This window comes from Rhinoderma darwinii, chromosome 5 (genome assembly GCF_050947455.1).
Source record: "Rhinoderma darwinii isolate aRhiDar2 chromosome 5, aRhiDar2.hap1, whole genome shotgun sequence".
Taxonomy (NCBI): Eukaryota; Metazoa; Chordata; class Amphibia; order Anura; family Rhinodermatidae; genus Rhinoderma; species Rhinoderma darwinii.
The window spans coordinates 145,473,769-145,498,388 of NC_134691.1; positions in this window are offsets into that span (position 1 = coordinate 145,473,769).

Below are 24,620 nucleotides of genomic sequence, written 5' to 3' on the forward strand. Positions count from 1 at the left end.
ATGTTTATATTTGTATTTAATCTGGAATGAATGTAGGCCATGTAAGGACAACAAATAGCTACTCTCTTTGTTAATAAACCCCTGTAGAGATAACCGACCTGATCATTTTCCTAGTGGTTGTATTTTCACTAATCACCTCTAGGTGTCCCTGTCTAACTTCGTTTCACATTCTTGATCCTTCATGGTTTCTAAACTTATCATAAAGAAATTGTATATTCTATCCGGTAAGAATCTATTAATTGGAAGAAAATAAAGTCGAAGTATGTGAAAGATAAAATATTTACTTAGGTGAAAGCAACAGCATTTAAGCCAAAAAATAGTTTTACTTTAATATTTCAAAGTGTCTCTAAAAACCCTAAATATCTGTTATACTAATTATTAATAGACTATTCAAATATATAACAAAAAAAACAAACACCTTTGAATTCCAAGTCATCTATATCTATAGGGATTCATTTATTTCCTGAAAATAGACATTTATTTATTAATATTTTACTGTAAAATGGTTCAGTCGCAGGATCGGATTCTTCATTGAACCACAGTGAATTAATAATTTATTTATTTTATTACATCTTTTTGACACTGGACAAGAAAACACACTTTGCACTGGATTATTGACATATAGTATATACAGTACTGCAGGGGAAGGCAACTTTTTTTGTATGGCGTGCCAATAAAAAAAATCAATCAGATGAAGTGTATCATACAAACATAAACATCAGATAAGACAAACTGTTACCATGTATGTGACATAAAACAATGAATCCGTTAATTAAACTTACATTTCAGTTTGACCCTTGTCTCTGACTTTCTTAGCAAAGATGATCCATCTGTGATGCATACGAGGCTCCTGAACACCAGCAGGTGGAAGGGGGCAATGCGCTGGCTCCCTTCTCCTGCTTGTGTTTCAGAAGCTTCTTCTCTCAGTGGCGTCGCTATAGCTGTAGCAGCCACAGCGGCTGCTAGCGGCGACACCGGGCATGTGTCGGGACGGGCCACCCCATAGCACAGCGGTGTTGCTAGCAGCCGCTGTGGCTGCTACAGAGGTAGAGACGCGACATTCAATAGTATCTGCGACCTTAGAACGCAAATACTATTGAACACTATAGCAGAGCAGGCAGGTATCTCCCTGCACTGCTATTTACTTGCGCAACTGCCGACGCTGCGTTGCCAATGCTGTGACCGGGGATTCCACTCCATGAAAAGCCCCTGATGTCACTGTCCATATATGGACAGAGACATCAAGCGCTACGTCCAGTAGCGGAATCCCTGGCCACAGGGGGATTCCGCTCCTTCTCGGAGCTACAGTGGTGCTATATACAGGAAGGGGGGGTACTATCTACAAGAGGGCTGTGTGGCACTACCTACAAGGGGGTGTCTCCCACTACCTACAAGGGGGATGTGTGGCACTGCCTACAAGGGAGCAGTGTGGCACTACCTACAAGGGGGCTGTGTGGCACTACCTACAAGGGGGCTGTGTGGCACTACCTACAAGAGGGCTGTGTGACACTACCTACAAGGAGACTGTGTGGCACTACCTACAGGGGGCAGTGTGGCACTACCTACAAGGGGGCTGTGTGGCCTTGCCTACAAGGGGGCTATGGGGTACTACCTACAAGGGGGCTGTGTGGCACTACCTACAAGGCAATGTCTGACACTACCTACATTGGGGCTGTGTGGCACTACCTACAACGGGGCTGTGTGGCACTACATACAAGGGGGCTGTGTGGCACTACCTACAAGAGGGCTTTGTGGTACTATCTACAAGGGGGCTGTGTGGCAGTACGTACAGGTGGCTCTGTGGCACTACCTACAAGGGGGCTGTGTGGCACTACCTACAGGGTGCTGTGTGGAACTGTCTACAGAGAGCTGTGTGGCACTATCTACAAGAGGCAGCTGTGAGTGGTGGGCTGATGGTCATTTTAGTGAGAGTGGTGGGCAGATGGTCATTTTACTGTGAGTGGGGGCTGACGGTCATTTTACTGTGAGTGGGGGGCTGATGGTAATTTTACTGTGAGTGGGGGGCTGAACCACACGAACCCCCTCATGCCGGTGATGCCGCTAGCACCAGAGGGGGCCCCAATGCTAACGACAGCCACACTCACTTATATCTGAGTCCTCAAGACGCAGATACAAATGAATATTATTATAGGCTGCAGGCCACGTTAGGACTGCAGCCTATAAGGCGCAGAGAAGACTCCCTGCGTAGGCCGACGGGAGAAGCGTTGTGTGGCCCTATATACAAAGGGGGGAGTGTGGTGTGGCCCTATATGCAAGTGGGGAGCGCTGTGTGGTCCTATATACAAAGGGGTGAGCGCCATGTTGCACTATCAACAAAGGGGGAGCGCTGTGTGACATATGCAATGGGGGAGCGCTGTGTGGTCCTATATACAAAGAGGGGAGAACTGTGTGACACTAAATCCAAGGTGGGGAGCGCTGTGTGGCCCTATATACAAAGGGGGAGCGCTGTGTGGCACTATATACAAGGGCGGCTGTGTAGCATTATATTCAAGGGGGCTGTGTGGCACTATTTACAAATGGGGAGGGCTGTGTGGCGCTATCCACAGGGGTAAATGTGTGGTGCTCTCTACAGGGGGTGCAGTGTGGCACTATTTATAGGGGGCTGGGTGTGACACTCTCTACATGGGGCTGTATGGCGTTATCTATAGGGGTCTGTGTGTAACACTCTCTACGGAGGGATGTGTGTGGTGCTAGCTAGAGTGGGATGTGTGATATCTACAGGGGGGCTGTGTGTGATGCTCTCTACATGGGGGGCTGTGTGGCGCTATCTATAGGGGGCTGTGTGTGGTGCTCTCTACAGGAGGCTGTGTGGCGCTATCTATAGGGGGCTCCGTGTAACGCTCTCTATGGGGGATGGGTGGTGCTAGCTATAGGGGAATGTGTGATATCTACAGGGGGGTGCTGCTATCTACAGGGGGCTGTGTGTTGTGCTATCTATGGGGGGGGTGATATCTACCGGGGCTGTGTGTGACACTATGTACAGTGGGCTTTGTGTGGCACTATGTACGGGGGCACTGTGTATGTGGTGCATTACTTTGCAGGGTTTGACACAATTATATTCAGGGGTACAGTGTATGGTATTATTATATTCAGGGGCACAGTATTTGGTACTATTTTATTCAGGCGCGCAGTGCATGGTGCTATTATATTTAGGGGCACAGTGTGTGGCACCATGATAATTTTATTTTCATTTGTAGGTGTGGAAATGTTGGAAAAGTGAGGTGCCAAAGACATCTGAGTGACAAATTCTGCAGAAATGGCCGGGAGAAGTTGTCATGAACTCTGGATCGGATGGAGAAGAAAAGAGGAAAAAAACCTACTAGAATCTGAGAAATCGTCACTAGATTTATAGAGGATCTGTCAACTCTCCTGACATGTTTATTATAGGAAATCCTTGTATTTCAAAAAAAAGTATTTGTTCAGTCCAGGGCTGATAGACAAGTCCTCTTGTCAGGAGAATGTGTCCCTTCACAGCGTGATACTGTCAGCGATGGTTGGAGACGGTCAGTATGTAGGGATACAGCCCTTTGACAAGGGGAATCGTAACACCCATTTGTTAATGCTTGCACAAAAATGGAGTGTTAACAATAGTTACAGAGCAGCAGCGCGGCGGTGCGGAAGGGGGGCCCAAGTTTGGGTAACAGCCTAGGGGCTATGGTCTACTTATTCTGACACTTCTTACATGTAATCTAATATACAGTAGAATTCTACTAGCTGCTTTTGAGAAAGCAGCAGGTGGCCCCCTTTACCTGCTGGACCACTGTGCAGCTGCAGAGGTCACACATATGGTATGTCCGTTCCTGGTCCAGGACATACTACCATGAACTTGAGTAGGTTTTCTCTTGTATAAGCCTTTTAATAATGATGAAGTAGCTTCATATGATAAAGATAAAATTAGTATGTCTGCGTTCTGTTGTCTCTGGAGTCCTGAACTGACAGTCTGGCATCCTTTCTACCATAGTTATTGCTAGAGTGCTTATCCTCTATTCCCAGTAGAAACAGTCTCTTGATACCAGATGCTATGCAATGACACTACCTGGAGCATAACATAATCTGTTTTCAGACTCGTAAAATATAATGTCTGAGGTAATCTATCTGCATACCCCAAATTTAGTTTCATTGTTAGGTTTCGGTAAAGGCAATAATACATTGGTGTTTATCTAACTTGTAACTCAAAAGTTTAAAGGTAATAAAGGGAATAGTCCTCCACATCCCCACTATTCTGAATGGGAGCAAATTATACTCGTATCAATGCTATTGTTTAGCTTAAAGATGATAAACCCATTGTTCAGCTTTTTGAATGCAGGGAGACTTATTCCCTCTCTGACAGCAAACTATCATCTCCAGCTGAACACCATCTCTGTATATTAAGAATCTTCAATTAGATATTCCCTGCGAAATAGAGACATCACAACATTCGAACGTTGAACTAGTCGTCAAGGTGGGAGAAGCCATTCATTCAATGACTTGTCTGGGTTATTTCTATTTTGTAGAATAAATATGAGCAGAAAAATCTACTTTGTATAAAAAGAATAATAGGGCTACAGCTACATGATGGACACAGTGGCATGATATATTTTTTGCAATATTATGGGTGTTTCCTCGGTAATGAGTCATTTGGAGGCAATCATGAGACATCTACATTTCATTTCAATCTTACACAAGTACAATGTAATGGATGACTAGATGATTTAGTGTGAATAAGCAGAGATCTTGTATTCCACAACTGTATGCCATAGAGCAGTGGTCCCCAACCAGTGGCACGGCAACCACATGTGGCTCGTTACATCCAGTCGTGTGGCTCATGATAGGATCACTGAATTATGACCATATGCATTGGCTGCAATAAAATTTCCAAATTGACCATATTGAAGACATATCCTAACCTTTGAACCGTGCCAATTTGAATGGTATATTACATATTTTCTACTGTATGTACAATTTAAAAAATGCAATACCACTAGTACCACTTTCTTCACTTTCGCTACATGTTTCTCCATACTAGTAATGTGGCTCGCGAACTTCACTCCGTTTAATATGGCTCACAAGATCCAAAAGATTGGTTACTTCTGCCTTAGAGGAAGACCACGCCACTGCTATGGGCAGAGGCGTTACTAGGGTCTTAAAAGATCATGGGCACATACCCCGAGACAGATATTTACCACCCCCCCCCCCCCAAAAAAAAAGAAAAAAACATTCTTACCTACATATCGGAGATAGCATATCTATAAGACTAAGGCTCCTATTGCTACAACGCTGGATAGGATTGGATGCATTGTCTCAACAGACAGTATCACACATGATAGGCTTAGATACATGGCCCCAGCAGACAGTACCACACATGATAGGCTTAGATACAGGGCCCCAGCAAACAGTATCACACATGATAGGCTTAGGGTTCATTCAGACGTTCATGATTCTCGTTCGTGTGGTGTGCGATGCAACAATGGGGCCATTCACACATGCGTGAGTTTCCAGGCAGCAAGTGTCCATTGCGTGAAACTCACTGCATGTCCTATATTTGTGTATTTCACGCACCTTTGTGTATTTCACGCACCTAGCCACCCATTGAAGTCAATGGTGTGCGTGAAAACCACGGACAGCACACGGACAACATCCAAGTGCTTGCGAGTGCGTGAAAAACACATGCCACACGTGAAGCACACTGATGCAAAACGCAACACACACGACCAGATTTACATTTGTTTTTTACGCACGTAAATCCGTCACGCTCGTGTAAATGTAGCCTTAGATACTGGGCCCAGGCAGTAAGTATCCTTGTACTAACCCTCAGGAGAAAATATGTCATTTCTGGGGCCCCAAGCAAATTTACGTCTCGTGGCTCTTATCAAAAACACGTGTACAGCGTTTCCCACACAATGCCCCCTGTATATAGTGTTACAACCCCCCTGTATATAGTGTCACACACCCCTGTATGGTTCCACACTGAGTCCCCCTGCCATACATCCCCCTTGTAGACAGTGCCATGCAGTCCCCTGTAGGTAGTCTCACATACCCACCTTGTCTCAGCAGAAAGTATGATACATGATAGGCTTAGATACATGGCCCCAGCAGACAGTATCACACATGATAAGCTTAGATACATGGCCCAGCAGACAGTATTACACATGATAGACTTAGGTAGAGTGCCCCAGCAGACAGTATCACACATTATAGGCTTAGATACATGGCCCAGCAGACAGTGTGTGTGTGTGTGTGTGTGTGTATATATATATATATATATATATATATATATATGAGACAGCTTATCTATACCACTACGACCCTATAGCTATGGATAGGATTAGATACAGTGGCTCAGCAGACAGTATCACACATGATTGGATTAGATACAGTGGCTCAGCAGATTGTATCACACATGATAGGATTAGATATAGGGCCCAGCTTGCTGACCTTTCGGCTCCAGCGTTGGACCCAGGAAAGGTAAGAATAATAATTGTTTTGCTTTTTTATGTGTTACTAATTTTTTGGGTGTATTTGTGTTTTTTTACAGTTTCAGATATTGGACTAGATCGGATTTGAGGACGACTTCTCGAATTTTTATTCCCAATAAAATGTTTAAAGAGCTACTAGCTTCAGGGGACATCTATCCCAACCCTGGTCCTCCCTTTCTTTCTGCCAAGCTCAACCACTTACCTGCCACATATAGAAACCCTGTAAATCTCCTCAACATTTCTTGTATGTCTTCTCCTGTCTCTTTAAACTGTGCGCTCAGGAATTCTCGGTTCGTGGGCAACAAACTCACCTTTATTAATGACTTATTCCTTTCTAACTCTCTCAACCTTCTGGCTCCGACAGAAACATGGCTACACCTGTCTGACACTGCTTCCCCTGCTGCTCTATCTTATGGTGGTCTCCAGTTCTCTCATGCCCCCAGACCTGAGAACAGGCAGGGTGGAGGAGTAGGTATACTTTTCTCTCCACACTGCACTTTCCAGGTCATTCCCGCTGCCCCCTCACTCATATTCCCCTCCTTTGAAGTCCACACCCTCAGACACTTTCACAATTTTTCCCTCAGGGTGCCAGTTGTCTACCAGCCCCCGGACTCACCCCGCCAATTCCTGGATCATTTTGCTGCCTGGCTTCCACAATTTCTATCCTCTGAAACACCCACTCTCAACATGGGTGACTTCAACATCCCCATTGATAACCCAATCTCCCCATCTGCCTCCTAGTTTCTATCTTTATTCCCTTCCCTAGGTCTGTCACAACTTACTAACTCTCCTACACATGAAGACGGGCATTCGCTTGACCTGGTCTTCTTCCGGCTCTGCTCAGTTTCTGACTTTATTAACTCTCCTCTCCTGCTCTCTGACCACAACCTCCTCTCCTTTACTATCAAATATTCGCTGCCTCCTCAGGTAATGCCTACGTATCAGACATGCAGAAATCTACATGCCATTAACACTCAGCAACTCATAGAGATTCTACAGTCCTCATTGTCCCCTATCTCTTTCCTCTCATATCCCAATCTGACCACCAAACATTACGATAACACTCTAAAAAATGCATTGGAAGAAGCAGCCCCCCTACACTCCGAACTACCCGGCAAAGACGACGACAACCTTGGCACATGCCTCAATCCCGCTTTCTTCAGCGGTGCTCGAGATGTGCCGAACGTCTGTGTAGAAAATCGCACTTGTCAGCAGACTTCCTCCATTACAAATTTATGCTCAAAACTTAAAACTCTGCCCTTCACAGAGCCAAACAAGTCTATTTCACCTCTCTTATCTCCACACTATCTTATAATCCAAAACGCATCTTTGATACTTTTCACGCCCTCCTTAGTCCTAAAGTGCAGACCCCAATCACGGATCTCAGTGCTGAAGACCTGGCCTCTTATTTTAAAGTCAAACTTGACAACATCCGGCATGATATTATTTCCCAGTCCCCTAGTAACATTGATCCCCTTCCCTCCCGCACTCCCTCTTCTTTACTTTCAGCATTTGACCCAATAACAGAAGTCGTCTCTAGGTTCCTTTCTTCGTCTCGTCCCACTACCTGCCCTAGTGATCCTATCCCCTCACAACTCCTCCAGTCCCTCTCCCAGCTGTCGCTAGTCACCTGACTAAAATTTTTAACCTCATTCTTTCTTCTGGTATCTTTCCCTCCTCTTTTAAACATGCCATTATAAACCCATTACTGACAAAAAACAACTCTTGGACGATCCAGCGCTGCTAACTACCGACCAGTCTCTAATCTGCCCTTCATCTCCAAACTCCTGGAACACTTGGTCTACTCTCGCCTTATCCGCTATCTCTCTGCTAACTCCATTCTAGACCCCTACAATCTGGTTTCCGCACTCTACACTCTACAGAGTCTGCCCTTACTAAAGTCTCAAATGATCTCTTGGCAGCTAAATCGGATGGTAAATACCCTATCCTGATTCTTCTGGATCTCTCTGCAGCCTTTGACACTGTAGACCACAAACTCCTACTTAACATGCTCCACTCTATTTGCCTCAAGGACGCTGCTCTCTCTTGGTTTTCCTCCTATCTCTCTGACCGCTCATTCAGTGTGTCATTTGCTGGTTCTACTTCTTCTCCTCTTCCACTTGCTATCGGGGTTCCTCAGGGATCAGTTCTAGGCCCGCTCCTCTTTTCTCTCTACACAGCGCCTAATGGACAAACTATCAGCAGATTTGGCTTCCAGTACCATCTCTACGCTGATGACACCCAATTATATGCCCCTTCCCATTACATCACCCCTGCTCGAATACAAAACACCAGTGATTGTCTGTCTGCTGTCACTTAACATCATGTCCTCTCTCTATCTGAAACTGAATCTTTCTAAAACTGAGCTCCTTGTGTTCCCACCATCTACTAACCTATCTAAACCTGATGTCTCCATCTCAGTGTGTGGCACTACCATAACTCCTAGGCAGCACAGCCGCTGTCTCGGGGTTAGTTTTGACTCTGATCTTACCTTTACTCCTCACATTCAATCACTTACACGCTCCTGTCATTTTCACCTCAAAAACATCTCCAGAATCCGCCCTTTTCTTACTGAGGAAACAGCCAAAGCTCTCATTGTTGCTCTGATTCACTATTGTCTTGACTACTCTAACTCATTATTAGTCGGTCTTCCCCTCACTAAACTCTCCCCTCTCCAATCTATTCTTAACCCCTTTATTAACTCTTCTCTCCTGCTCTCTAACCACAACCTCCTCTCCTTTACTATCAAATATTCGCTGCCTCCTCAGGTCATCCCTACTTTTCAGACATGCAGAAATCTACATGCCATTAACACTCAGCAACTCATAGATAGTCTACAGTCCTCATTGTCCCCTATCTCTTTCCTCTCATATCCCAATCTGACCACCAAACATTACAATAACACTCCCAAAAATGCATTGGAAGAAGCAGCCCCCCCTACACTCCGAACTACCCGGCAAAGATGACGACAACCTTGGCACACGCCTCAATCCCGCTTTCTTCAGCGGTGCTCGAGATGTGCCGAACGTCTGTGTAGAAAATCGCACTTGTCAGCAGACTTCCTCCATTACAAATTTATGCTCAAAACTTAAAGAGGCTCTGTCACCAGATTTTCAAACCCCTATCTCGTATTGCAGCAGATCGGCGCTGCAATGTAGATTACAGTAACGTTTTTGTTTTTTTTCAAAAACGAGCATTTTTGGCCAAGTTATGAGCATTTTTATATTTATGCAAATGAGCCTTTCTTAACCCCTTAAGGACGCAGCCTAGTTTGGGCCTTAAGGCTCAGAGCCCATTTTTCAAATCTGACATATTTCACTTTATGTGGTAATAACGTCGGAATGCTTAAACCTATCCAAGCGATTCTGAGATTGTTTTCTCGTGACACATTGGGCTTCATGTTCGTGGTAAAATTTGGTCGATATATTCAATCTTTATTTGTGAAAAATTGCAAAATTTAGAGAAAATTTAGAAAAAATAGCATTTTTCAGAATTTAAATGCATCTGCTTGAAAAACAGACGGTTATATCACCCAAAATAGTTACTAGTTCACATTTCCCATATGTCTACTTTAGATTGGCATCGTTTTTTGAACATTATTTTATTTTTCTTGGACGTTACAAGGCTTAGAACATAAACAGCAATTTCTCATATTTTTAAGAAAATTTCAAAAGCCTTTTTTTTAAGGTACCTCTTCAGTTCTGAAGTGGATTTGTGGGGCCTATGTATTAGAAACCCCCATAAAACACCCCATTTTAAAAACTAGACCCCTCAAAGTATTCAAAACAGCATATAGAAAGTTTTTTAACCCTTCAGGTATTTCACAGGAATTAAAGCCAAGTGGAGGTGAAATTTGCAAATTTCATTTTTTCTGCTGAATTTCAATTTTATTAAATTTTTTTCTGTAACAGAGAAGGTTTTACCAGAGAAACACTACTAAATATGTATTGTCCAGATTCTGCAGTTTTTAGAAATGTCCCACATGTGTCTCTAGTGCGCTCGTGGACTAAAACACAAGCCCCAGAAGCAAAGAAGCACCTAGTGCATTTTGAGGCCTCTTTTTTGTTAGAATATATTTTAGGCAGCATGCCAGGTTTGAAGAGGTGTTGAGGTATCAAAGCAATGGAAACCCACCAGAAGTGACCCCATTTTGGAAACTACACCCCTCAAGGAATTCATTTATGGTTTTTGTTATCATTTTGACCGCATAGTTTTTTCACAGCATCTATTTGAATTGGGCTGTGAAATGAAAAAAATGATATTTTTTCCAATAAGATGTCATTTTTGATCACAATTTCTTATTTTCACAGGGAACAACATACCCCATTTGGTTGCCCAATTTGTCCTGAGTGCGGCAATACCCCATTTGTGGTGATAAACTGCTGTTTGGGCCCATGGGAGGGCTCAGAAGGAAAGGAGTGCTATGTGTTTGTTGGAGTCCAGATTTTGCTGGATTGGTTTTCGGTTGCCATGTCGCATTTGCAGAGCCCCAGAGGTATCAAAGCAATGGAAACCCACCAGAAGTGACCCCATTTTGGAAACTACACCCCTCAAGGAATTCATTTATGGTTTTTGTTATCATTTTGACCGCACAGTTTTTTCACAGCACCTATTTGAATTGGGCTGTGAAATGAAAAAAATGATATTTTTTCCAATAAGATGTCATTTTTGATCACAATTTCTTATTTTAACAGGGAACAACATACCCCATTTGGTTGCCCAATTTGTCCTGAGTGCGGCAATACCCCATTTGTGGTGATAAACTGCTGTTTGGGCCCATGGGAGGGCTCAGAAGGAAAGGAGTGCTATGTGTTTGTTGGAGTCCAGATTTTGCTGGATTGGTTTTCGGTTGCCATGTCGCATTTGCAGAGCCCCAGAGGTATCAAAGCAATGGAAACCCACCAGAAGTGACCCCATTTTGGAAACTACACCCCTCAAGGAATTCATTTATGGTTTTTGTTATCATTTTGACCGCACAGTTTTTTCACAACACCTATTTGAATTGGGCTGTGAAATGAAAAAAATGATATTTTTTCCAATAAGATGTCATTTTTGATCACAATTTCTTATTTTCACAGGGAACAACATACCCCATTTGGTTGCCCAATTTGTCCTGAGTGCGGCAATACCCCATTTGTGGTGATAAACTGCTGTTTGGGCCCATGGGAGGGCTCAGAAGGAAAGGAGTGCTATGTGTTTGTTGGAGTCCAGATTTTGCTGGATTGGTTTTCGGTTGCCATGTCGCATTTGCAGAGCCCCAGAGGTATCAAAGCAATGGAAACCCACCAGAAGTGACCCCATTTTGGAAACTACACCCCTCAAGGAATTCATTTATGGTTTTTGTTATCATTTTGACCGCACAGTTTTTTCACAACACCTATTTGAATTGGGCTGTGAAATGAAAAAAATGATATTTTTTCCAATAAGATGTCATTTTTGATCACAATTTCTTATTTTCACAGGGAACAACATACCCCATTTGGTTGCCCAATTTGTCCTGAGTGCGGCAATACCCCATTTGTGGTGATAAACTATTGTTTGGGCCCATGGGAGGGCTCAGAAGGAAAGGACCACCATTTGGCCTACAGGAGCTTTTCTGGTGCTAAGTCATGTATGCAGAAGCCCCTGAGGTACCAGTACAGTTGAAACCCCCGAGAAGTGACCCCATTTTAAAAACTACACCCCTTAAGACATTCATCTAGAGGTGTAGTGAGCATTTTGACCCCACAGGTACTGTGTAAAAGATAATGCGCAGCAGATGGTGCAGAGTGAGATTTGCAATTTTATATATATATATGCCATTTCAGTGTCCAATATAGTGTGCCCAGCATGCGCCACCGGAGATATACACCCCTTAAATTGTAATGTGGGTTCTCCTGGGTATGGCAATACCCTACATGTGGCTGTTATCAGCTGCCTGGGCACACGGCAGGGCTTAGAAGGGAAGGACCACCATTTGGCCTACTGGAGCTTTTCTGGTGCTAAGTCATGTATGCAGAAGCCCCTGAGGTACCAGTACAGTTGAAACCCCCGAGAAGTGACCCCATTTTAAAAACTACACCCCTTAAGACATTCATCTAGAGGTGTAGTGAGCATTTTGACCCCACAGGTACTGTGTAAAAGATAATGCGCAGCAGATGGTGCAGAGTGAGATTTGCAATTTTATATATATATATGCCATTTCAGTGTCCAATATAGTGTGCCCAGCATGCGCCACCGGAGATATACACCCCTTAAATTGTAATGTGGGTTCTCCTGGGTACGGCAATACCCTACATGTGGCTGTTATCAGCTGCCTGGGCACACGGCAGGGCTTAGAAGGGAAAGATGAGGGGGATAAGCTGTGCGGAGTGCATCAGGGTAATAAAACTGGTGTAAATTAAAAATCAAGGGATGTATGATAAATTCTAAAACAATCTTTCATACAGAGCCCTGGTTTTTCAGGACACGTGTCACATTGGTATGTTGTGTCCTTCCTTATCCCCCTCTTAGTGCAGACTCTGCACCTCTTTTGATTCTTTCCCTTCTTGGCAGTTTGGGGAACTTCTCCTGGAAAGTGTTGCCCTGGTACGATGCGTGTGGCCTCGCCTCCAGAAGTACTGGGTGCCCCCCCTTCCTGGTCCCTAAATATTAGGTTTTTGATAACCACCTCTTGAAATTCCAGGAAAGTTCCCCTCTGACCTGCACATCGATGTAGCACGTACGCATTGTACAATGCCATCTGTATGATGTGCACATCCAGCTTCTTATACCACACCCTCGATTTCCGCATGGCGCTGTAGGGTTTCAGGACTTGATCTGCCAAGTCCACCCCTCCCATGTACCTATTGTAGTCCAGGATGCAGTCTGGTTTTAGGGTCTCTGTACTGGTACCTCGTACAGGTACATGGGTACTGGTGTGGCCATGTATTGTTGTCAATACAAGGACATCTCTCTTGTCCTTGTACTTGACACACAATATGTTGGTGCTAGAATGTGCCCTGCTCTCACCCCTTCTTAGTGTTTGCCCAAGCAGAGTCTTAGGGAGGCCTCTTATATTTCTTCTAGCAGTGCCGCATGCCGCAGTACTTCTGGAAGCAAGGCACTTGAAGAGTGGGACGCTAGTATAAAAATTATCCAGGTAGAGGTGGTAACCCTGGTCCAGCAGTGGGTGCACCAAATCCCACACAATTTTTGCATTAATTCCCAGTAAGGGGGGGCATTCTGGGGGCTGAATACTGCTGTCCTTCCCTTCATATATCCTAAACTTGTAGGTATACCCTGATGCACTCTCGCACAGCTTATAGATCTTCACGCCATACCTTGCCCTCTTACTTGGCAGGTACTGGCGGAATTTGAAGCCTCCAAACTCCTGGAACACTTGGTCTAGTCTCGCCTTATCCGCTATCTCTCTGCTAACTCCATTCTAGACCCCTACAATCTGGTTTCCGCACTCTACACTCTACAGAGTCTGCCCTTACTAAAGTCTCAAATGATCTCTTGGCAGCTAAATCGGACAGTAAATACCCTATCCTGATTCTTCTGGATCTCTCTGCAGCCTTTGACACTGTAGACCACAAACTCCTACTTAACATGCTCCACTCTATTGGCCTCAAGGACGCTGCTCTCTCTTGGTTTTCCTCCTATCTCTCTGACCGCTCATTCAGTGTGTCATTTGCTGGTTCTACTTCTCCTCTTCCACTTGCTATCGGGGTTCCTCAGGGATCAGTTCTAGGTCCGCTCCTCTTTTCTCTCTACACAGCGCCTAATGGACAAACTATCAGCAGATTTGGCTTCCAGTCCCATCTCTACGCTGATGACACCCAATTATATGCCCCTTCCCATTACATTACCCCTGCTCGAATACAAAACACCAGTGATTGTCTGTCCGCTGTCACTTAACATCATGTCCTCTCTCTATCTGAAACTGAATCTTTCTAAAACTGAGCTCCTTGTGTTCCCACCATCTACTAACCTATCTAAACCTGATGTCTCCATCTCAGTGTGTGGCACTGCCATAACTCCTAGGCAGCACGGCCTCTGTCTCGGGGTTAGTTTTGACTCTGATCTTACCTTTACTCCTCACATTCAATCACTTACACGCTCCTGTCATTTTCACCTCAAAAACATCTCCAGAATCCACCCTTTTCTTACTGAGAAAACAGCCAAAGCTCTCATTGTTGCTCTGATTCACTCTCGTCTTGACTGCTCTAAATCATTATTAGTCGGTCTTCCCCTCACTAAACTCTCCCCTCTCCAATCTATCCTTAACCCCTTCCCGACATTTGTCGTATGTATACGACATGGAAAGCCAGTGCTTCCCGCAAAATGTCGTATACTTACTCCAAATGCTTGGCACCGGCTCAGAAGCTGAGTCGGTGCCATCATCCCCGGATGTCAGCTGTATCTGACAGCTGACATCCTGCTGTAACGGCGGGGACCGAAGTTAGCTTCGATTCCCGCTATTAACCCCTTAAATGCAGCCGTCAAATGTGATCGCTACATTTAAGGTGTTTGCAGCTCATCGACACCCCAGCAATTAAATCGCCAGGGTGTCGGTGGCTGCAATGGCAACCGGAGGCCTAATACTGGCCTCCCGGTGTGCCTAGCATGGAAAACTTCCAGCCCCCGCCCGGAGGCGGGGCCTGAAAAGCTTCCATAGCCGCCGGCAAGATGGCGCCGGCTCAGGGGATGAGTCGGCGTCATCAGCGGTGGCTATCAGCTGTATGTTACAGCTGACATCCACTTGTAATGGCAGGAACCGGAGCTAGCTCCGATCCCTGCCATTAACCCCTCAAATGCAGCGATTGGATGCGATCGCTGCATCTTTGTGGTTGCTAGCAGATCGCCAGCTGTGCCCTGAAATCACACGACTGCCGACTGCTATTATGACACCAGGAGACCTATCAATAGCCTCCTGTTTGCCATTACGGAAGCCGATTAGGCCCTGCTTGGAGGCAAAGCCTAATCGGCTTGCTGTCAGTGAATGACTGACAGATCTAATACATTGCACTAGGTAGGTAGTGCAACGTATTAGAAAAAAAATCTGACCGTTGGACCTTCAAGTCCCCTAGTGGGACTAAAGTAAAGTGTAAAAAAAAAGTGAAAAAAAAAAAGTGAAAAAAAAGTTGTAAAAAATATAATAAAAGTTTTAAGTAATAAAATAAAACACAATCGCCCTTTTTCCCTTATCAAGTCCTTTATTAATAAATAATCCATACATATTTGGTATCGCCGCAACCGTAACGGCCTAAACTATAAAAATATTATGTTATTTATTCCACGCGGTAAACGGCGTAAAAAAAAAACGTAGAAAATAATGCCAGAATTTTCGTTTTTTGGTCACTGTGCCCTACAAAAATGTAAATAAAAAGTGATCAAAAAGTCGCATGTATCCAAAAATGGTGCCTAAAAAAACTATAGCTCGTCTCGCAAAAAACGAGCCCTCATACAGCTCCGTAGACGAAAAAATTTAAAAGTTATGGTTTTTTTACAAAATTAATTTTATTGTGCAAAAAGTTGTAAAACATAAAAAAGTTCTATACATTAGGTATCGCCGGAATCTTATTGACCCGCAGAATAAAGTTAACATGTAATTTATAACGCATGGTGGGCGCTGTATAAAAAAAAACTAAAAAAACTATTGCAGAATTGCAGTTTTTTGGTCACCTTGCCTCTCAAAAAATAGGATAAAAAGTGATAAAAAAGTCCCATGTACCCCAAAATGGTACCAATAATTACTACAGCTCGTCCCGCAAAAAAACAGCTCTCATACCACTACGTCTATGAAAATTATAAAATTAGTTAAGGCTTCCATATGTCAGGAAATAAAAAATATGCGGTTGTGCAGATCAGAGGGGAACATTTAGTCTGTTTCAAGAGGCGATTTATCGGGGCCCTAAAATTAGGGAACCAGTAAGGGGGGCCAAACATATATGCTAGAAGCGAGTGTGCCCGTATTATACCAGGACAACACTTCCTAGCAAAATTCCCCAAACTGCAAAGGTGCGGAGTGTGGACCAAAAGGGGGATAAGTAAAGACACCGTTTATCAGTGCGACACCGGCCTGTGCAGAAATGATTGCTTCACAGCGTAACACACATCTATGGATTATTTTATTGTTTACCCCATTATTATACCTCCTGACTATGCCCCTGATGTACTCTGCCCAGCTTACATATGCCCCCACATTATAAACGGAAACACCAGTAATACTCAAACAAAACTACCACCAAGCAAAATCTACGCTTCAAAAGCAAAATGGCGCTCCCACCAAACTGAGCACTACAGTGTGCCCAAACAGCAGTTTACTTCCACATATATGGCGCCGCCATAGCCTGGAGAACCTTTTTAACAATTTTTGAGATGTGAGTCTCCAGTGGCATAAGCTGGGCACGACATACTTGCCACTGAATTGGCAATTCTGGGGAAAAATGTTAATTTTTACTTTGCACCATACGCAGCACATTTATTTATGGAAAAGACCTGTGGGGTGAAAATGCTCACTACACCCCTTAATAAATGCCTTGAGGGTGTAGTTTCTAAAATGGGGTCACTTCTGGGGGGTTACCTTTATTATTTCCCATCTGATCCTCTGCAATTGTGAACCAATTCTGTGTAAATCGCCAAATTAGGCCTCAATTTCGCATGGTATTCCCTCACTCCTGAGCCCTGTTAAATGTCCAGGCAAAAGATTAGTGCCCCATGTAGGGTGATTCTAAAAGCGGGAAACAAAGCATAATAATTAGAGAGCTGTCTTGTTATGGTGGCACAAGCTGGGCACCACATATTGGCATATCTATTGAAAAATCCAATTTTTACTCTGCAATATCGAGTGCACACTAATTTATACAAAACACCTGCAGGGTTAACATGCTCACCCAATTCAAATTAAATTTATGAAACAGCTGTAGGGTCAAAATGCTCACTACACCCCTAGATTAATTCCTCAAGGCGTGTAGTATCACAAATGGAGTCCCTTTTGGGTAGTTTCCACTGTGCTGGTACAATGGGGCTTTGCAAAAGCGACATGGTGTCAAGAAACCAATCCAGCAAAATCTGTGCTCCAAAAGCCAAATACCGCTCCTTCTCTTCTGTTCCTTGCCATGTGCCCAAACTGCAGCTTATGACCACATATGAGGTATCGCCGTACTCGGGAGAAGTTGCTTTACAAATGTTGGCGCTCTTTTTTTCCTTCATTTGTTGAGAAAATGAAAAATTTTGAGCTAAAGCTACATATTATTGAATAAAAAGGATTATTTTATTTTCACTGCCCAATTCTAATAAATTCTATGAGACACCTGTGGGGTAAAAATGATCACTACACCCGTAGATTAATTCTTCAAGGGGTGTAGTTTACAAAATGGGATCACTTTTTGGGCATTTTCATTGTTTTGTCCCCCAGGGGCTTTGCAAATGCGACCTGGCCTCCGAAAACCATTCCTGCTAAATTTGAGCTCCAAAAGCCAAATGGCGCTCTTTCCCTTCTCAGCCCTGCCGTGTGTCCAAACAGCTGTTTTTTACCACATGTGGGGTATTGCTTTACTCGGGAGAAATTGCTCTACAAATGTTGTGGTGCTTTTTCTCCTTTATTCCTTGTGGAAATGAGAAAAAATTAGCTAAACCTACATTTTCTTTGAAAGAATGTAGATTTTCATTTTCACGGCTTACTTCCAATAATTTCTGCAAAAAACCTGCAGTGTCAAAATGCTCACTATACCCCTAGATAATTTCCTCAAGGTGTGCAGTTTCCAAAATGGGGCCACTTGTGGGGGGTTTCCACTGTTTTGGTCCCCCAGGGGCTTTGCAAATGCGACCTGGCCTCCGAAAACCATTCCTGCTAAATTTGAGCTCCAAAAGCCAAATGGCGCTCTTTCCCTTCTAAGCCCTGCCGTATGTCCAAACAGCCGTTTTGACCACATGTGGGGTATTGTTTTACTCGGGAGAAATTGCTCTACAAATGTTGTGGTGCTTTTTCTCCTTTAGTCCTTGTGGAAATGAGAAAAAATTAGCTAAACCTACATTTTCTTTGAAAGAATGTAGATTTTCATTGCCTACTTCCAAAAATTTCTGCAAAAAAATTGTCCAGTCAAAATGCTTACTATACCCCTAAATAAATTCCTCGAGGGGTGTAGTTTCCAAAATGGGGTCACTTTTAGGGGGTTTCCACTGTTTTGGTACCACAAGAGCCCTTCAAAGCTGACATGGTGCCTAAAATATATTCTAGTAGAAAGGAGTGTCCAAAATCCACTAGGTGCTCCTTTGCTTCTGAGGCCTGTGCTTCAGTCCAGTAACACACTAGAGCCACATGTGGGATATTTCCTAAAACTGCAGAACCTGGGCAATAAAAATTGAGTTGCGTTTCTCTGGTAAAACTTTGTGTTACAAAAAAAATGGATTAAAAATGAACAACAAAAAATGAAATTTGTAAATTTCACCTCTATTTTGGTTTAATTCCTGTGAAATGTCTAAAGGGTTAAGAAACTTTCTAAATTCTGTTTTGAATTCTTTGAGGGGTGGAGTTTTTAAAATGGGGTGACTTTTTGGAGGTTTCTAATATATAAGGCCCTAAAAGCCACTTCACAACTGAACTGGTCCCTATAAAAATAGCCTTTTGATATTTTCTTGAAAATTTGAGAAATTGCTGCTAAAGTTCTAAGCCTTCGTAACGTCATAGAAAAATAAAAGGATGTTCAAAAAACGATGTCAATCTAATGTAGACATATGGGGGATGTTAGTTAGTGACTATTATGTGTGGTATAACTGCCTGTCTTACAAGCAGATACATTTAAATTTAGAAAAATGCAAACTTTTTTAATTTTTCGCTAAATTTTGGTGTTTTTCACATTTAAATACTGAATGTATTGAGCAAATTTTGCCAGTAACATAAAGTCCAATGTGTTATGAGAAAACAATCTCAGAATCGCTTGGATAGGTGAAAGCATTCCGAAGTTATTACCACATAAAGTGAAACATGTCAGATTTGAAAAATTAGGCTCTGTCAGGAAGGTCAAAAGTGGCTAAAGAGAGAAGGAGTTATTGCAGCAGCCAGACTCATCTTTCTGACCACCCGCTACACTAACATCTCTACCCTGTGCCAATCACTACACTGGTTGCTCATCCCCTTCGGAATTAAATTTAAACATATTACTCTCACCCACAAAACTCTCTACAGTGCTGCACCTCCTTATATCTCCTCCCTCATCTCTGTCTACCAGCCTACTCTCGCTCTACATTCTGCCAACGACCTCAGATTAAAATCCTCCATAATCTCAACCTCCAACTCCCATCTCCAAGATTTTTCTCGTGCTGCACCAGTCCTCTGGAATGTGCTACCGCAGACAATGAGATTAATTCTCAATATCCACAGTTTCAAGCGTACCCTGAAAACACATCTTTTTAGACAGGCCTATAACATTCCCTAATCTGACTCCTTTCGTTGGCCCCATTAGTCATCAGAATAAGATTCCCTCACACTCCTTGCTCCGTACTGCATTTCATGTCTGTCATACACGGATACTGGCTGGTTACCGGCTTATGCAGCTTTATGTGTACCACCCCATGTGTATAAAGGATGGCTAAACCATTGTACAGAACAAACACTTTTACACTTTGTGTCTCCCTTATTTCCTCATAGATTGTAAGCTCTTGCGAGCAGGGTCCTCATTCCTCCTGTCTGAATTGTAAATTAGCTTTGTCACTATGTAATGTATGATATTGTCTGTTTGTTCCCTCTATGTTGGCGCTATATAAATAAAGATTATTATTATTATTATTATTAAAGAGGGTTGTGTGTTTTTTTTTTATTTCAATAAAATATTTTTTCTATGTCCTTGTATATTTTTAAACTTTATTACTACCACCTTATTAATAGCTGCCGGCTGATTGACAACGTCCATAACTAAGGCGGGGCTTAGTGTTAGCCGGTGCAGAGGCTAACACTAATCCCCATTATTAACCCGGTACCCACCGCCACCAGGGGTAACGTGAAAGAGCCGGTTATTATCCAGTACCCGACCATCTTTAGTGACGGTCTGGCACTGGAGCGGCCGCAGGCTGGCATTATATGGCTGGGAAAAGCCAAAAACAGTGACTCTTCCCATCCTGGTAATGCTAGTCTGCTGCTATGTTGTATCTGGCTGGTTATGAAAAATAGGGGGGACCACAGAAAGTTTATTCCATTTAAAAAAAAAAAAATGACGTGGGGTCCCCCACCCCAATTTTTGATAAGCAGCCAGATACAACAAAGCAGCAGCCTAGCATTACCAGGGTGGGAAGGGTCACTGTTTTTGGCCTCTCCCAGCCTAATAGTACCAGCCTGCGGCCGCCCCAGTACCCAACGAACACTACAGATGGTCGGGTACTGGTTCGTACCCAGTTCTTCCCGATACCCCTGGTGGCGGTGGGTACCGGGGTAATAATGGGGGTTAGTGTTAGCCTCTGCACCGGCTAACATTAAGCCCCGACTTAGTAATGGACGTTGTCAATCAGCCAGCAGCCATTACTACTGAAAGGTGGTAGTAATCACATTTAAAAGAAAATACAAAGACATAGAAAAAATATATTTTATTGAAATTAAAAACCCCCCTCACAACCCTCATTAACCATTTTATTGAAAATAAAAAAAGCCGTTATTGAAGTAGTCCTCGAATACGAGATAGTCCAATGACCAAGCCTGTAAAAAAACACATTAGTAACACATGTGGTTTGCTTAGATACAGGGCCCATGTGTGATGCTGTCTGTTGGACCCTGTATCTAAGCTTACCACAAGGCAGGCAGTAACTATGTTACACTTACGGTGCAGCGGATGTCCAGATACCATCCAGCATCGTGACGTCATGCGCGTCGGAAACAAGGGTAAGTATAAAACAAAAACAAAAAAGAAGCTATCCAGGACATATGAGGCACTCATAAGGGTGTAAAAATTGTAGTATAGAAATATACTAATGTAGTATAGAAATATATACATTATTTATTTATAGAAAAAAAAGGAAAAAATGGCAAAAAGGAGGGTAAGTATTTGTGTAGTTACTACTGTATAGTAACAGGGGCCCATGTATTTTATTACATAGGCTCCAGTTACTATAGTAAGTTTCTATAGGCGCGGTGTGGGGGCCGCGGCCCGATCGCAATTGCGACCCCTGTAGCAACAGTCACCCAGGGATCCGGGGCAACGGGCCAAAGATCCGGGGGTTGGGCCTCCAGAGGTCCAGTTCTAGGGACGCCCCTGGCTATGGGGCTCTGTGGCCACCACTAGGGGGAGCTCAATGAACAGATATTTTTACAGCTTTTATTAAGTTCAATGGTAGCTGTATAAATTCATATGCACTGAGCTCCCCCTAGTGGTGGCGGAAGGCAGTCAGTTTTATCATGTACTGTCTGAAAATAGGCCGTGTGAACATACCCTAAGTATTAACAGAGCTCTCCCTATAAAGATCTATTATAAAATTATGGTGAACATTAACTTTAAAAAATTTGTATATTTGTTGGAGCACTCAGTGGGGGAAGGAGCCAATCCCAAGTTTTGCAATGGGGCCCTATGATTTCCATGTACACCCCTAAGACCAACCCTAAAGCATGAATTTTGAATATTTACCTGTATGCCAAAGCAAAATGTTAAGACTTCTGTAAAGTTCCTAAAAAATATTTGTAAGTAGAATGACTTCCCTGATCTCAGACTTAGGGCTCAATTACATGAACGTTATATAAGTCCGTGCAACGCGCGTGATTTTCACGCGTGTCGCACGGACCTATATTAGTCTATGGGGCAGTGCAGACTGTCAGTGATTTTTGCGCAGCTTGAGTCCGCTGCGTAAAACTCACGACAGGTCCTGGGTGCGTGAAAATCATGCATGCCACACGGAAGCACTTCCGTGGGACAAGCGTAATTCGCACAACAGCTGTCAAACTGTGAATGTAAACAGAAAAGCACCATGTGCTTTTCTGTTTACAAACATCCAAACGGAGTGTCATAATGATGGCGGCTGCGTGAAAATCACGCAGCCGCGCATCATACGGGGCTGACACACGAAGCTGTTAAGTGCCTTTTGCGCTCGCAAAAAAAAACGCATTCGCTCGTGTAAATGAGCCCTCAATCCCATTATTGACATTTAATACACAGCTCATGTGTGGAGCCATAATACAGCCATGTGCACAAAGCCTTAATCCCAGTTCACACCTACTATAGCATAAAATTGCAGTTTGTCCACTGTGGATTTTTTGCAGTGATAAAAAGGAAATATTCTAAGGGTATGTGCACACACAAACTCAAAAACGTCTGAAAATACAGAGCTGTTTTCAAGAGAAAACAGCTCCTGATTTTCAGACTTTTTTTTAGCAACTCGCGCTTTTCGCCGCGTTTTTTACAGCCATTTTTGGAGCTGTTTTTCTATAGAGTCAATAAATCGGCTCCAAAAATGGCTCAAGAAGTGACATGCACTTATTTTAAAAACGGTCGCGTAAAAAAATGCCCCGTCGGAACAGAACGCAGTTTTTCCCATTGAAATCAATTGGCAGATGTTTGAAGGCGTTCTGCTTACGATTTTTCATTTTCATTTTTCGTCCGTTTATGACCCAAAAAACAGCCGAAAATAAGCCGTGTGAACATACCCTAATTGTTACATGTATTGTTTGTGAATGGGATTTTTCAAAATCCCATTCATACTTTGCCTTTAAAAAACATGTTTTTTAGGGCTCTCTCACAATTTTTTTGCATATTTTTCTCTGTTAACTTCAATGGGGAAAAAGGCAGCATTTAAAAACATAGCAAGATAGTTACATAAGTCCATCCAGTTCAGCCTATTATCCTGCCATGTTGATCCAGAGGAAGGGAAAAACCCTCATGAGGCAAAAGCCAATTTTCCCCAAAAATTCCTTCTTCACTCCAAATATCACAATCATAATAAATCCCTTGCTCAACGTCCCATCTCTAGAATCTAGTACATATAACTTGTAATATTATTACACTGAAAAAAGGTATCCAGGCCCTTCTAGAACTTTTTCAATGAATCAACCATCACAACATCCTGTGGCAGAGAGTTACATAGTCTCGCTGCTCTTACAGTAAAGAATCCCCGTCTATGATGATAGTGAAACCTTCTCTTCTCTAGATGTAGAGAATGCTCCTATGTTATAGTTCTGGGGGAGGGGGGGAAAGATCATTATACAGATCTCATTACTGATTTTTGTTATATTTATACATTTACTCATATAAATAAACCGTTGTTCTCCATAGAAAGGAACATTTTCTAGTACTTTCTTTAAACAAAAAAAAACAAATTCGCTATCGCTGTACAACTGTGACAAAACTGAATATGCTAAAAATTTAGCTGTGACTTTCTGTCTGAGTTTCAATTCAGCGGTTGTTGTGTGGCCACAACACTAGGTATGAACGTGGCCTGAGTCTAAGGCCATGTTCAGACGTTGCAAATGTTTCCGCTGCAAATGTTGGTGCAGATTCGGGGCAATTACGCAACGAATCTGCACCAACATTTGCATATTTGATAGTTAATTCAGATGTTGCAGATATCACAGCGGACTTGCCACAGATTTCAGTTTTTGCATTGCAAAGGATGAAATCTGCAGTGAAATTCCGCTTCTTCTCCGCAATGTAAAATGTATAGAAAGAAATGTAAAAAACGGCTGCTGCAGAATTCCACTGCGGACTGTCCGCAGCGGAATTCAACAGCAATTCCGCATCGTGTGAATGTGCCCTAAGGCTAGAATCACATGACTATACATTAGCATCTGTATTAAAGTTACAACACTCGCACCCCTTCAGTTCTACTGAACTTAAGTTAAATGCTATAGTGATCTAGGTTCGGCTCAGTAGAACCACAGAGGGTTCGGGTGTAATGGCCAAAACATGTCCTTTCTTGCTGCGGTTTCCGCCTCTGACCTCCCATTGAAAAGGAAAAATTCTGCAGCGCTAGTTTTTAACGTGTTTTGCTGCGTTTTTTGCCCGTGGTCCTTGCATTAGCTTCAATGGCTGCGGTTGAAAAACACCACGAAAAAAGTCGGAAAAATACGTGCAGGCAGTTCATAATCTGCCTCAAAATTCCTGAAGGAATTCTGAGGCATTTTTTTTTCTGCCTGCAAAAAACTCTGTATTAAACGTTGTATTAAAAAGAATGAAGCATGTGCAGTGCATTGTGTGCTTGAATACA